This window comes from Lissotriton vulgaris, chromosome 7, assembly GCF_964263255.1.
Source record: "Lissotriton vulgaris chromosome 7, aLisVul1.2, whole genome shotgun sequence".
NCBI lineage: Eukaryota > Metazoa > Chordata > Amphibia > Caudata > Salamandridae > Lissotriton > Lissotriton vulgaris.
Genome location: NC_141695.1, coordinates 1,668,665,288 through 1,668,680,000, shown reverse-complemented (window position 1 = coordinate 1,668,680,000; position 14,713 = coordinate 1,668,665,288).

The following is a 14,713-nucleotide window of genomic DNA, read 5'->3' as shown; positions in this document are numbered from 1 at the left end:
GGGGAGCAACCCATCCTCCGGACTAACCAGCTAACGAGTATTACATAACACCTTCCCTCATCAACGATCTGCCCCTTTGGGAACAATCTACCCCCTGGGCATGCCAGCCGAAATTGTCATACAATACTGTGTGTGCATTCTGTGTAGTGCGCTGTCACTATTCAGCCTAATAAAGTTAGCGCGCTTTTGAACCTCGCGTCCACTTCCTGATACAGTGCAGTTGCGCTCTAGTCTTTGAGCGTTTCAGTACCACCTGACCCTTGCTGCCAAGGCATCGCCTGTTTTTACAATAGGTTGCGCACGCAGGTCTGGCCTCTCAATGACGCAGGCTGCATGTTACCTCAGTCGTCATGACACGTCTCACTTCCCTACTGGCTCAACAGTCCGGTACTCCGCCCACGAACCACGCGGCTTGCCCCCCGGAAACGAGACGCATCACTTGCAGAATCACTTTTAAACGGCTTCACGGGCCCGCTACCGATCGTCGGGGTCCGGTTTGAGGGCGCCTGAGGTATACAGAGGGTGCCTGGCGTCGAGGGCGTAAGTGAACAACTGGCTATTAGCGGATCTCATACTGGCGGTGTCTCTGCTAAGCTAAGTAGCGTTTTACCTATTCCTGACTTGGTTGTCTTTTCTCCTTTACTATGGGTGTGCCAATTACGCTACCACCCCCCTCCCATGACCCATGGTGTACCTTGAACACACCATATAAGTGAGACATTTTAACTTTTATTACTCTAGAAACAGGATCACAGACCTTTGGTCCATTGATCCAGACTAGGAACACGCGCTTCCTTTTAACCCACAGCTACTATATTTCACTATTTCACTTGTGGCCCACAACACTTCCCATTTATGAGTGTTTATCTGCCCAGGGACAGAGGTTGGTGATAAACGTACTGTTAAAGCGCCGCCCACTGTCCACCCACAATGAATGGAGCACCATGGACTTATAGTTATAGTTATTGATTTATATAGCGCTGAATCACCCATGAGGGTATCTCGGCACTTAGGCTGTGTAACCCTTCCTGGCTCTCCCTGTGAGGGGCGGAGCCAGGCATCCCAGCGCTGGTGGGGCCGTTGTGGAGATTAAGCAAGCTATTGCCCAGAGTTGCAGCGTGGGGCCCATGATTAGAGAAGGCGCCGAAGCGAGAATTATCGAGTCCGCGGACATTGATCCTAGACCCTGCCGCTTTGAGAATTGAAGCCTGGTCCTGATCTCTGCTTCAGGGTCTGCCACCTCTAACCAGTGAGAAACACTTCTCCACTTACCTATGCGCATAAGACCAAAAACTAATCGTTTGTCTTGTCCTATATGTATGTCTTTGTCCCTTTCTTTCCACAGGTGCAGAAACCTAATTTTGTAAGCCTCCTAAACCAGGAGTAACCGGGAAGAGAAACCTCTTCCTCTTTGCACTTTTTTCACTTTTTCACTATTCACGTCCCTAGGTCAGGGTGGGCCTTAGCGTGCTCATACCGCCAGGCTTCAGTACACTTCTCTAGTTCTGACGAATGCCTGGTAATTTACACCGTTTTGAAGGCAGAAACACGTTGACTGACAAATAATTAATTAATTTTGGAAATAACCACATAATTAATTGTGGACCACTTTCCTACACTTACTTTTAAATATATGTCCTAGTGGTCAAACAATAAATATTTTTGGGACATACTGAAGGCATTTTTAATTCTTTCACCACTATATAATTTATTTTCACTGCACGCCTGAACTCACAAAACCTGCTCCGCAGTACACCTGGCGTCGAAGCACACTAAAGAGGCACTCGGCCTCGTTAGTGGGGCCCAATGATGAAGCATGTCACCACCAGGTGGTGAGTGAGGGCTTTCCTAACTGACCTAAGTGAGGCCAGTCTCCGTTGCTCCTTTTTGTGGTCTTATCAATACCATTGGACACTCTTTTCTTGTTTGACAGGCCAAATTGGTACTTCTCATTGATTAAAAATCAAATTTGGTAATGAAAAGATTTAAATAAAACTGTAGTTACATTTACATAGCTCTGTCTTACCTCTAATGTGGCCAAAACAATTATGCAGTTGCTCTATAAACTACCTACTATCCGATTCTTATGAACGCAAGCAGGGCCGGCACTAGGCATGGGCCGCTGCCCAGGGCCTCGCACTCAGCCCACCAGCATGGGGCCACGCACTGGTGGCGTGTCCTGTTGTTTCCCTGGTGATCCATTTCAGAAAGGTGTCACCTTACAATTAAGCTCCATTGGAGAGGCCCCCCTCCGTCTCAGGGATGGTGTCTGGAGATGTAGGGGAGGGAGATGCTCCCTTCAATTGCAAGGAGACCCCTTCACAGACACTGTGGGGGGCCTTTTGTCCAGCATTTTGGCGCCCCCAGTTTTAACTTTTAGCCCACAAGCAATTCTCACACCTATCGGCCTGAAGGTGTGAGAAATGCTTGTGGGCTGAAAATTACAACTGTGGAGGGTGCCAAAATGCTGGACAATGGGCCTCCCACAGTGCCTGTGAATGGTCTCCTTGCAAGAGGCCACTTATCTACATTAGAGAGGCCTCGCACATTCACTTTTAGCCCAGGGCCTCACAAATCCTAGAACCAGCCCTGACCACAAGCACTCTGCACTGGTCTAAAATCGGCTGCCCAGCAGAGATGCCATAGACTGAATGGTCACGGAGTCTAGAGCCCCCTCCCCCACCTTAAGAGTCCGATCCGATGTACGCTGATGGTCGTGTTGGAAGTCTACACTTATGTACACGGTTTCAGCCTCTAGTCTAGTGCCCCCAAACGAGCATCATCCCCCCCCCCCCCCCCATATTCACTCAAGCGCCTGGTAGAAACAATGTCGCCTTCTGCGCTGGACAGCCTACTGCCCCAGCCCCAAGGTCTCTGCCAGGCCAGGGCCCTTGCTGCGAGTGATGACGTCACCCTTCCGGAGGCCTGTTATTGTCGCAGGCGTTGAGTCGCCTGTAGACTGATGGGGCCAGGGCCCTGCCAAGGCCTCTCCAAAGAGGCTGAAGGCATGAAGGTTAAACGCGCTGCTGTGACGGCGGTGGGCGGGCCCCGCGGCGTGCTTGACACCGAGTCAAACATCTCAGGACAGCTTGTCTTCGACGGGAGCCAATGGGAATTTTGGCGCGAGGCCATCGTTCAAGCACCCTTCGTGTGATCTGTTTTCCTGTTTGTTTCCATGGGTCGGTGCATGCGAGGGTGAAACCGGACAAGATTATGAATTTATGGCTCCCGTAACTGCCTCTCCCCAGCCTTATTTATTTACAGTTCACCTTTCAGTTTAAGTAGGTTGCTATTATAAAAATTCTACATTTTTTGCTAGGCCGATGCAGCCATTTGTAATTGTATGGCAACACCGGATTTTAATACCTCCCAGTCCTGGATGCGGGCGGGCATCCCTTCTTGTACTTGGACACCTGCTCCTTCCAGGGTTTGGTATGTAAACACTCTCTTCTGTTCCAGTACCAGACGCCAAAACATCTCTGTTTATACCCCTCAGCGACCATACATTTAAATTCAGTACTATCCAGTATCTTCTCCCGATACAGATGACATTTTAGGACTGGTAAGGTTACAGATGTCTCCTAAGACGCAGTTCCAGTCCGGGTATTTCCTCTCCAAACACTGTGTGCTGTGATAGCATCGTCCAATTGGTTTCATTGATGGAATTCAAGACTACAAGTCCCAGAGTGCATTATGGTGTTCATGTACAAACAGATGAGTGGTGCGAGTCGACCTTAAGTGCAGGAATCTGAACCCATTGCTGTCATCACTCCTCAGATCCGTGCTGCAGCACCTCCTGCCACCCCCACCCGACCCTGGCATCTGCACTTAGTCCTGTCAGCACCCCCCGTCTTGAATTCTAGCACGCCTGCTCAGCAGCAGGAATGTGCCCACGCTGATCCGCCATGATCTCTGACCTCTCGTGCCCCCTGCTATTTCAGGACTTGGGGCTAGACCACAGCTCTGCCGAAGCAACTAATCTCAAACTCGGTTAGACAGCGCTTTAAAGGCACTCATTCCTGCTGTAAAGTTGCTGGGGTGCTGAAGCAAATACCACATCAACAAAGTGACTGCAGTGGTGGTTACTTCGCAGATTAACCACGACGGCTTCCTGGGCCATTTATTTACCACGTCTGGCTGCACGGCAGAATATACCACTATCATCACACACATGGGGTCAAACCACTAGTCACCCCTGTGCATTTGGTGTCGCTCTGGGCTATCGCAACACTACACTGCTCCCATGCCATGGAAAAACATAACATTAACTTTAAAGAACATCAACATTATAACTTTCATAATTCTAGTCCCTCATCATAATAGAACACTCCACATTCTTCACATTCTCCACTCCACTGCTAAGTTTGTTTCTATCCGTATAGCGCCAGGAGGCTCCTTCCGGAGTGACAGGTTGCACTTTATAAGTACCACATTTCATTTCATTCAGAGTTACTCACGACCGTGGCACCTACTTCCTCCACGAATAAGCCACAGACAAAGTCTTTGCACTTCTGGGATGGCTCAGGGTGTGGTCACAACTGGTACTGTCCTAGACCACCCCTGGCAGGGGATTCTGGCAAGGGTACCTCCGGACTCGAACCTTTCACTGGTCTGTGTGTTCCGCCGACCCCCGCTGGGGATGGGCTCGGCACAGGGTCTGGATCCTGGGGAGGGTGTCCCGAATAGATCCTCAGAGGGGTCCACTTCTATGGGGTTTGACACACTGTCTCTGGCTTGATCGAGGGACCCTCTTCTGCGATGCATTCTAGCAGATCAATGGTCATTGGCCTAGTTTAAACTTCTTTGAACTGGGTGATGTTGCGTGTCACCCACTCTGTGCCTTTCTGGGCTGTCACTTGTGTTCCACTGATATGGGTAATGACCCATGAGTCCAGTTCAAAAGGCATTCTGAACGTTCTCCCAGGATGACAGTCTACCAGCACCTGGTCGCCCACTTTGAGGGGGTCCTTCTTTTGCCCTTTGTTTAATGTCGCGTATTCATTTATGCAGAGTCTACGGTAGGCCGACTAGTTTGGAGGACTGGCATTGCCATCCCATGTGGTTTGGTGGGGGATGGTGTATTCCATGGATGTGCTTTGGCACATCTTGCTGGGGGACATGCCAGTTGTGGAGTGGGACGTGAGTTTTTATTTGCCTAGGAATTGGTATAGGGCACGTTCAACGCTCGTGCCCTCGGCTGTCGCTATCTGGATCACTTTGGTGAGGGTTCTCATCAGGTGTTCCACCTCGGCTTGTGGCCAGTGAAGGGTGATTCGGCTGTGCTTGATGCTTCTGGAGTTCAGGTATTTTGCCAGCTCGGAGCTAGTGTCAGTGTGGATTTCTGCGAATAGTCAGTCGATGGCCATGAGTTTTTCAAGCTTTGGGATGACCTCTGCCGCTGATATGGTGGCCATGAGTTCCACTTCAGGATTGCGCAAGTAGTCATCCAGGACCACCAAAATGTGTGCTCAGTTCGGAAGGCTGCCAAAATCCACTGTGACTCTCTGCCACGGGGCTTTGGGACCAGACTCAGTGATGATAGGGGCTGGCGGGCCAGGTTGGCTCGTTGCACGGCAAACTGGGCATTCTGTCACCGCAGAGTCCACCTTCTGGTCTAACCCAGGGAATCAGACTTTGCTCCTGAGTCGATTCTTGGATTTCACGATGCCTTGGTGCGCCCCTTACACCAGAAGAATATAAACATATGGTATCCCAACTGGTATTATTTTAAAGACAGTTACAAAGGATATGTTGAAAACATTATCAGAAAGGAGGCTTGTTCATAGTTGTAAATGTGCTCATGGCATCATATTTATCCAAAACAGAAAATAAACTGGTTACAGTTGTATCAGCACTGTAGACAATTCAATTAAAACAACCCTATTTGTACTTGGTGCTCAAGTGGTGCTCGTGAAGTACACGGTGGCGACGCAACCAGAAGAGCAACTTTCTGCATCCGGCTTTCAGATAATACTAGGCGCAAGCCTCGTAGTAGACACCCGCCGTTGGTGACTGGCATTTCTTGCCGAACATTGTACAGTACTTGAAGGGTGGATCAGGCTTCCTCTGTCCTGAAATGTGTTGGGCTCTGAAGCTGTCTCCAGTCACCGGAGACTGTGGCTTCATTGCTATTTGCAGGCAGTCGTCATGCTGCAAGGACATTGGCAGAGGCAGGGAGTGGTCTACGATGAGCCGGACATATTTTTCTGATATCTCTGAAGGGGTGGCTGGCCAATCGTGCATGGATAGAAAATATGCCGGGCTCTGAGTGCCTGGTTGGTACTGCATGGTAATATGGAACTCCTGTAGTTACAGGATCCACTTCTCTATCCTCGGAGGAGGACGCAACAAGGAACCCTGGAATAGTGGGGCCAGGGGTTTGTGGCCCGTGACAACTGAGAATGGGTGTCTATACAGCTATATGTAAAAATGTATGCAGCCCCATAGGATGGCAATTGCTTCCCGCTCAATTTGGGAGTAGGTTGGTGTGAGCATGCTGCTCGGATACGCTACCAGGGCCGCCTCTCCGCACTCCTGCTTTTGGACCAACACTGCTCCTAGACTGGTGGGGCTGGCATCCACTTCCAACTGTGACTCTGTAGGTTGAAGCACACCAAGTTGGTGTGTGCGGACAGGACTGCCTTCGTCTGGAGAAACGCCTCTTCCTGCACTGGCCTCCCAAACCAAGGGCTGGACGACTTAGTGAGCTCCCGAAGGGGGCCGGTGACGTCTGAGAGACTTTTCATGGAGCGTCCCCAGTACGTCACCATGCTGAGGAAACTGCAGACTCCTGACACAGATAGGGAGCAGGAGCCTTTTGTATGTTTTTCACCTTCTCTGGATCGGGACCAGTTCCCTTGTCTGAAAAATGGTACTGAAGACACTGTTGTCCCTGAGCAGAAATTCGCACTTCTCACGGTGGAGCATCAGTCCTCGCTGTGCTGACTTTGCGAAAACAGCATGGAGGTGAGTCAGGTGTTCTCTTAGGGTAGTTGAATGAACATGGATGTCATCAGGGACGTTTAACACCCCGGGTAGGCCATGCAGGACTGTCTTCACAATGTTCTGGACCCCCCAGCTGTGCTGGAGATTCCAAAGTTCAGGCGAGTGTACTGCCAAAGGCCGGCATGTGTTGAAGAGGTGCTATTCGGGCGGGAGTCCGAATGCAGTGGAATTTGGAGGTGATGCATATGATGAGAAGGTGGTCGACATGTTTCATACCTTATATCGTCCAGAGGGATCTAGGCATTTCATCAAGACCGGGGGATCCTCATCTACTCCAAAGGGGATGGTATGGGTATATGTAATGAAGCTCTCGTCCCTTACAGTCTGGACTTGTTCGGTAGTCCAGTGTGGAAGTAAAAAAATTAAATCGAGGTAAAGTGATGTATACCTTCTGGAAAACACCTGGAGGGGAAATAAAAAATAAAAAACGGTTAAACAACCGTAGTTACATTTAGTCAGGAAACTAGGGTGTCCGAAGGGGAAGGCACCATCGCAGGACATCATATAAAAACATGGGTGCAAATTCAAAACCTGCAGGGAATTCCCAAATACATACAAATCCACACATCAATCAATCATGCATGTCATAGGTAATTCAGTGGCAATGCCAAATAACAATGTGCCCAGTAATAGGGGACTGTCCTGCGGCAGCGGGTGGTGGTGTCCCACCTCAGGAGTGTGCCAAAGCATGTGTCCCTTTCAGGCTAGCCGAGGTATGGAGAGTGCAGGGTGTGGATGGACTCGCCTAGAAGGGAGGGTCTATTGGCCCCATCTGTGACGTCCAGGGTACTCACAATATGGCGAGAGGAGAAGAACCTGTAACATAATAGAACAGTAAAGTTATACTGGGGGTAGGAGGCCATTGAACACCAGTGGATGTGCTGGCAAAGTATGGTGGGTGTAGTGCTAGAGGCACTATTGTGGTTTGACACCCAGTGATGACCTTTGACTACCATTATTTTAACTGACTTTAGTGTGTTATTTTATCCTAGCCTGGATGTATGACGGTCCTGCAAATGCCTTGCTTCTCTTTCTTGTAATCTTGCTGTTTTTCAGTGGGAGCTGTCAAGGAGTGGAACAGCCTTGCCAAGAGTAGAACGTGTGGGATGTGCATTTGAAAGCATGAGAAGGAGAGGGAGTTCAGTTGTGCACAGTTGTGCATTGTGTTGTACATTAATGAGAATTATGAAGTGCTTACTATGCCTTTGACATAGCCTCATGTCATACTTTTTCCTGACTTTGCATTGCTTCAGCTTTTCTGTGTGCACAGCAGGGCTTGCAAGTTGCTTGGTGTTGGACTTGGCCCTTTTTGCCGGTTCACCCCTAAACTTTTTGCATTTCTCCTAGCCTTTTTCTCTGTGTAGTGTTAGTGGTTTTAGGTCGCTGGGCACTTTAGCTCTGTGGTCCACTGTAAAGCGTGTGTGCTCTGTGTTACCTTTAGTGGGAGTGAGTGGCCTGCCCTCCCATAGGATTGCATTGGGGATTCCCTGCTCAGTGTGTGTCATTGGTAATTCCTGTTATGAGAGTAGCAGTATGGTCAAGTCTGGTATGTATAAAAGTGTGAGAATAAATGTTGTGCAATGGTGTGTGCAGATTTATTATGACTATGTGAGAAATCCCACTTTTAGAAGTTGGCATTTCTGTGTGCTATGTTTCTGCCTGCCTGATGTGAATTGCATGTCTGGTTTTGGAGGGACAGGGCAGGCTCAGCCAGACTTGGCTTGAATAGAGAGATCTGCAGTTGGAGAATGAAGAGGGGTGACCCTTTGATCTGAGCAGGGCTGTGCCTGGCAAGGGGAATGATGGCCCCACCTTCTTCTGATAGCAGACCCCCTCTTCCTGAAAGGCAGGATGCAGCCTTGTAAACAAAGTGCTCCAGGACCACACGGAACTGGTGCTGGCTGGGTTCAGTGACTTGTGACTGTTGAGAACAAAGACTTTTGGTGGTATAAGTAAAGGGGCTGTGAAACCATGAAGTTGTTCAGTTCCATGGTGCTCATCCTGGATGATGTGCTGTTCCTGATCCTGCTGGGGCATGCTGTTAATTGTTATTTGTTATTGTTATTGTTAATTGTTATTGTTAATTGTCATTTGTTCAGCGCGTTATCACCATCAGGTCTCTAAGCGCTGTCAGAGAGATCCATCCTTTGTATGCAGTGATTTAAATTACGTCCCTGGCCTCCGCAAAAAGTGCTGCTTTTAATTTCTTCCTGAACGGGAGGAGGGTGTGTTCCTTACGTATATTCCCCGGCAGTTTATTCCAAATGTGGGGAATGACTGAGGAGAACCCCTTTCCTCCTTTGAAGGATAGGTTGAAACGAGGGCAGGTCAGGAGGCTGGTGTCAGAAGACTGTAGCGTCCGGCTGGGATTGTATTTTGCAAGGCGGTCCTTGATGTAGCTAGGGGCTTGGCCATAGATGGCCTTGTGTGAGATGCAGAGGCCTTTGAACTTTGTTCTCTGTCCAACCGGGAGCCAATGCAAACATTTTAGGAGGGGTGACGCATGGGCTTGCCTGGGCACTCTAAAGATTAACCTAGCAGCGTCGTTCATAGTAACCTGCAATCTGGTCAGAAGGTTACCCGGGAGGCCAATGTACATGGAGTTGCCATAGTCGGGGCGTGATAGTATCAGAGCATACACTGCCTTTGTGAGTGTATTGAAGGTGAGTAAGGGGGCAAGCTTACGCAGCTATCTCAGCATGCCAGTACATATTCCCACTACTGTCGATACCTGCTGGGTCATTGTGAGCTTGACATTAATCATGATGCCTAGGCTTTTTACAGCCACAGCCGACTCCGGGTATGCGCCGAGTTCTTGTGGCCAAAAGAGCTCCCTTCAAGGGTTGGAGTCTGAGGTGACGGCCAGTACTTCTGTTTTGGCCGGGTTGATTTTAAGGGAGTTGGCCGTCATCCAATTAACAGTGAATTTCAAGATGTTTTGGAATTTTGTGTGGACAGCCGGGGCATTGTCTATCTGAATGATAATTTGGGTGTCATCAGCGTAATTGTAAATTTGACATTCCATAAGGGTCATGTGGGGCAGTTTAAGTGAGCGGCCACCTCTCAAGTCAAGTGGGAGTAACTAGGCAGGAGTATTTGACAGATGCGGGTGGATAGTTAATAGCACCGATTGGTGTGTTTAATAAAGTATGAATGAATAGCCATATATGTAAAGGAGGGAGGGCAGCACGTGGGGAATCTATTGGGGGTAGAAATGAAGGCACCCAGTACATACTCCACTAGGAATTCATTGAAGCACAGGACTAAAAAGGCCAGGTGAGGCGGCAGAAGTAAGCCGCCACATGTGAATACAGGTGGGAGTGGATAGGCAGAAGTGTATTGCGGATGCCAGTGGCAGGATACTTGCACCGATTAGTATGCTAACAGCAAAATGATGAGTAGTAAAAAGAGGGCTGTGCCGCATGGCAGTTCTATCGGAGGTAGAAATGCAGGGACCCAGTACTTACTCAAATAGAGGTTCTCCGAAGCACAGTGTTACGTCGGAACGGAAGTAAACACACCACACGCAGGTATGACTGTTCAACGTCCTGTCCACACCAGGACCTTTTTATTCACAATGAAACCCCATCCCCAATCAACCAATTAGCATCCCGCTCTACATACACCACAGGTGGTCCACCGCTACCCTTTCGGGTGCTGGAAATGGCGAGGTGATGGCGGTGACCACATCACACTCCTCCACAAAATTAAATTAAATAAAAATGAAAAAACATAAATACCTTTCATATATGTTACATAACTCTAAACACGTGGATCTATCAAAAACCACCCAAACAAAACATTAATCCATTTCAATATGTTACATAATTCTTCAAACGTGTGGATCTAGCAGGACACGGCCGTAATTGATATCTCCCCACACCCCGTCGCTGCGAGTCGGACTCGGGTACTTGACAATCACCAGATGGAAACATAACAGCAGACTCGGAAACCACTCCTGACGGTAGGGTAGATGGAGACACACCATACTGTCCAGGCACCGCATACTCCGTCCATGGAACAGAAACAGGCAAAGACTAGAACGCTCCTGTATACTCAAGGGAGTGGAAAAACGGGTGCCATATTGAAAATTAAATATAAAAAGTCTGCGCCATCTTGTAAAGGAGTGCCTCAGAGATAGAGAAGACAGGGGTGCTGCACCGACACAGAGGGTCAGTGGCTATTAGTCTAGTAAAGGGATAGAGGAGAAAGGTACACATGCAGGGATTCTAAGATGACAACGGTCACAAAGGTTATAGTGAAAGTGGTGTGTGTGTGTATGTTATCGTGCCACCTCCCCACAAGGGATGCCATCATGAAATCCTGTCTGGTGTGAAAAGCTTATTCAGCTTCCCTCTAGATAGACTCCAAGATGATCAGCATAGCCACCCCCCAAAGCCTATTCTGCCAGGGCCCCATAAATCCTTTCCATGCCCCTGTCTGGGGTTTCTATCTCACAGTGATTGGGGTCTAAGTCAGCAGGGTGACCACCTCCCTCCAGATCACTAGGGACACTGGTTCAATTCCTGGACTTTCCGCCATGCCACCATAAAGAAATATTTCATAGTGTGATGAGGGAGCTGGGCCTAGTGTCGAACTACCTAAGTTGCACTACTGCCCGGCGCCCGCTCCCAAAATACAAAAGCAAAAACTTGCTGAGGCCGCCTTGAAGTTTTGGGGTGTTTTCACACCTCTAATGGATATCAACTGTTCAGAGCGGCCAAAGACTAGCTGGAAACCCAATATGTGCAGTGGTTTCCAGCATGTCTTCGCTGCCGCGGTGTGATATCGACTCTTCACCGGGTGACTGCGTAAACGGAGCTACTATAGTATGAAACATCATGGCAAAATATGAGCCTGCAGATCTGAAGTTTTCCGTGATAGCCTAACACATTCAGGCTGTTGATTTCCTGTTTTGCTTCTCATTAGACTAACACCTGACATCATTGATTTGTGGGTGAACAGTGCAGAATTGGAGACCTTGTCTGTGATGACCTAGTTCCTGCATCTAACATCATTTGCTATGCTGCCTTTGGGTTGGTTCATGATATAGAAATCACACACACACACACATACCCCACCCCCTTGGATTTGTCAATGTCAGGGAACTTCCCTAACTTACTTTCCCTAGAAAAGTCATGGCTCTGCATCTTCTATCATTTGCTTTACCTTGGGCCTTATGTATCCAAGGATCTGACATCAGTTGCTTTTCTGCTTATTTTTGATGCTCGGGGATCTGCGATAGGTTGCTTTACCTAGATCATTTGGAACCCAGCATCTCCTCTCATGTACGTGTTACAATGACAGATACCTTTGTTCTAGTCACATTAAAGTTTAAGATCTCAAACTTTTTGGTATTCCTTGTGAAGCTGGTTTATCATCTTTAACTAGTACACAACTGCTCTACCTGTCTTATTGCTGGGTTACCAAGAGATAGCCAACTGTCTCCACTTCTCTTCTTCAAAAACAGAGTGGTACATGCTGGAATTAGTCTTCTGGTCAACCAGACAATTTGTGTACTGGTCCCAAAAGCCATGTCAACGATCTGAGGTGATGGATCCTTCCCCACTCCTGCAGCAAAAATCTGGAGCTCATAGCCTCTCATTGAATGGGCTAAGCGGGATTTTTCGAATTTCTGGAAGCTGCTGAAGACCTAGCTTTGCAACTAGTGATTACATTCACCCTTTTTCAATGCCTATTACTGTTTCTCTCCATTCTTGCAGGGGAGGGCTTTATTCCCCTTTAGATGTTGTAATTAAACAGTGCTTTTCTTTGAATCTTTCAGAGCTTGGAGGAACTGTCATAGTTTGCTTTTCAGACTGATCTTCCAGGGCTCAGCATCTTCCATCGGTTGCTGTTCCCCTACTCTACTCCGATGTTATCCTCACAGCTACCCTCTGTGCTGTTTTGGAAATGTTCTGGTGAATGACATGCCTTAATCAGCTGTGGCCTTCTGCCAGCAGGAAGGAGCTTTACACCCTGTGCCCTGGGTTCAGCTATCTGTCTGCAGATGCTGTGTCTCCTATATTTGGAGCTCAGAGGGGGGGAGAAGGGAGGGCCACTGGCAGATTGGGCAGGAATCTGAAAGGTCACATCCATTTACTCCCATCGCAGCCAAAAAACAGTGAGAGGAAGAGAGCGAGCCTGACATCACGACTTTCCTGAGCTTCTGGGACATTCTGCACCTAGGAAATCGGGGTCCTGTGGCCTTTAACACACTGCAGCACCCTTGTTGCAGCGACTACTGGTCACTAGAAGTCATCACATATTTTTATACCACCCATGATTGCCTCAATTCACATCAATATTCCAGAGACATGTGCTACCAGAACTACCTCGAGTGAGATACACAACTACAGGCTTGTACTACCAGTTACACTCATATCCCACCAGATTCTTAGAAGGAACTTCTGCTTTTGGTACTACTAACATCTCACTGAATCCTTCACTAGAGACTAGTTCCACCATAACGGATACCGTATGACCAGTTCTCTACTAGGAACTTTTACTACCAGACCGTCTCACCGGATTCCAATTTCTAAAGGCTTCAGCTACCAGAAGTGTAACATATGACTGGATACTCTACTACAGACGTCTTCGACCAGAACTACTGACCTTTCACAAAATCCTCAACTGAGGATTTCAATATCCAGGAACTTCTCAAATATCTCACCAAATCCCTCCACTAGAAACTTTAGCTTTCAGAACTACTCATGCCGCACCAGATCTTCCAATGCAGACTTCTGCTACCAAAAGTTTTCACATGTATCTCTAGATCCCTCTACTAAAGACCTCAGCGACCAGAACATCAAAAGCTCACCAAATCTTTTGATGATCTACGGGAAAAGTCTTCAACCATTAAAGCTCACATCTAACCAGATCCTCATTGAGCGATTTCAGCTTCCAGAACTTCTCACACATTCCACTAGATCCCTATAGCTCCAACTACCACAACAGGGCACAATTTATCAGATCCCCACACAGGACTTCTGCTACCAGAACTGTTTGCATGTCTAATCAGACCCTCAACTACAGATCTCTGCTACCAGAACGACTCACATCTCACCAATGCCTTCTGAAATTGAATTTAGCTACCAGGACTTCTCATCTCACCGATACTGAAGATTTATTTTGTTAGATGCCTCATCAAATTTCTCTCTTTCTGATGACTGGCTTGAGGAGCACCACATTTTTAACAGAACCTTTTCCTGGAGATGTATGTGAGATTTACATACCTGGAATGAGATTTCATTTTGTTATGGCTGTTGCACAGACACCTGAACTTGCTTCATCTCAGTGAACCTCCCCAGGACAGTTTTGGATGTCGAGGTGCATCCAAAGTCCTCAGACTACTTTACTAGGATGGCGTGGTCATTGAGAACCACTCAACTCTTCCGATCCATGTCCATCAACTTTATTTCAATAGTGACTAGATTTTGTCCCTCCAGATTCTTTTCAGCAGCACTCACTCTCTCCTTACCACTCTCACTGCTCCTCACCTCCCATCTGCAATACCTCTGATGTCTACCATTGCTTGTGTTCCCTCTCCACAAGTAGACCCACTAAATCCTCGTCACCTCCTGTGCCGTTGTCCAAAACTGTTCTTCGAGACGCTGTCAGTCATTCTTCTGGGTTTGGGATTTTTGAAGGGTAACAATTTCCCTAGCCTCCCAGTGGATTATTCTGGATTTGAAAAGTTATGGACTGT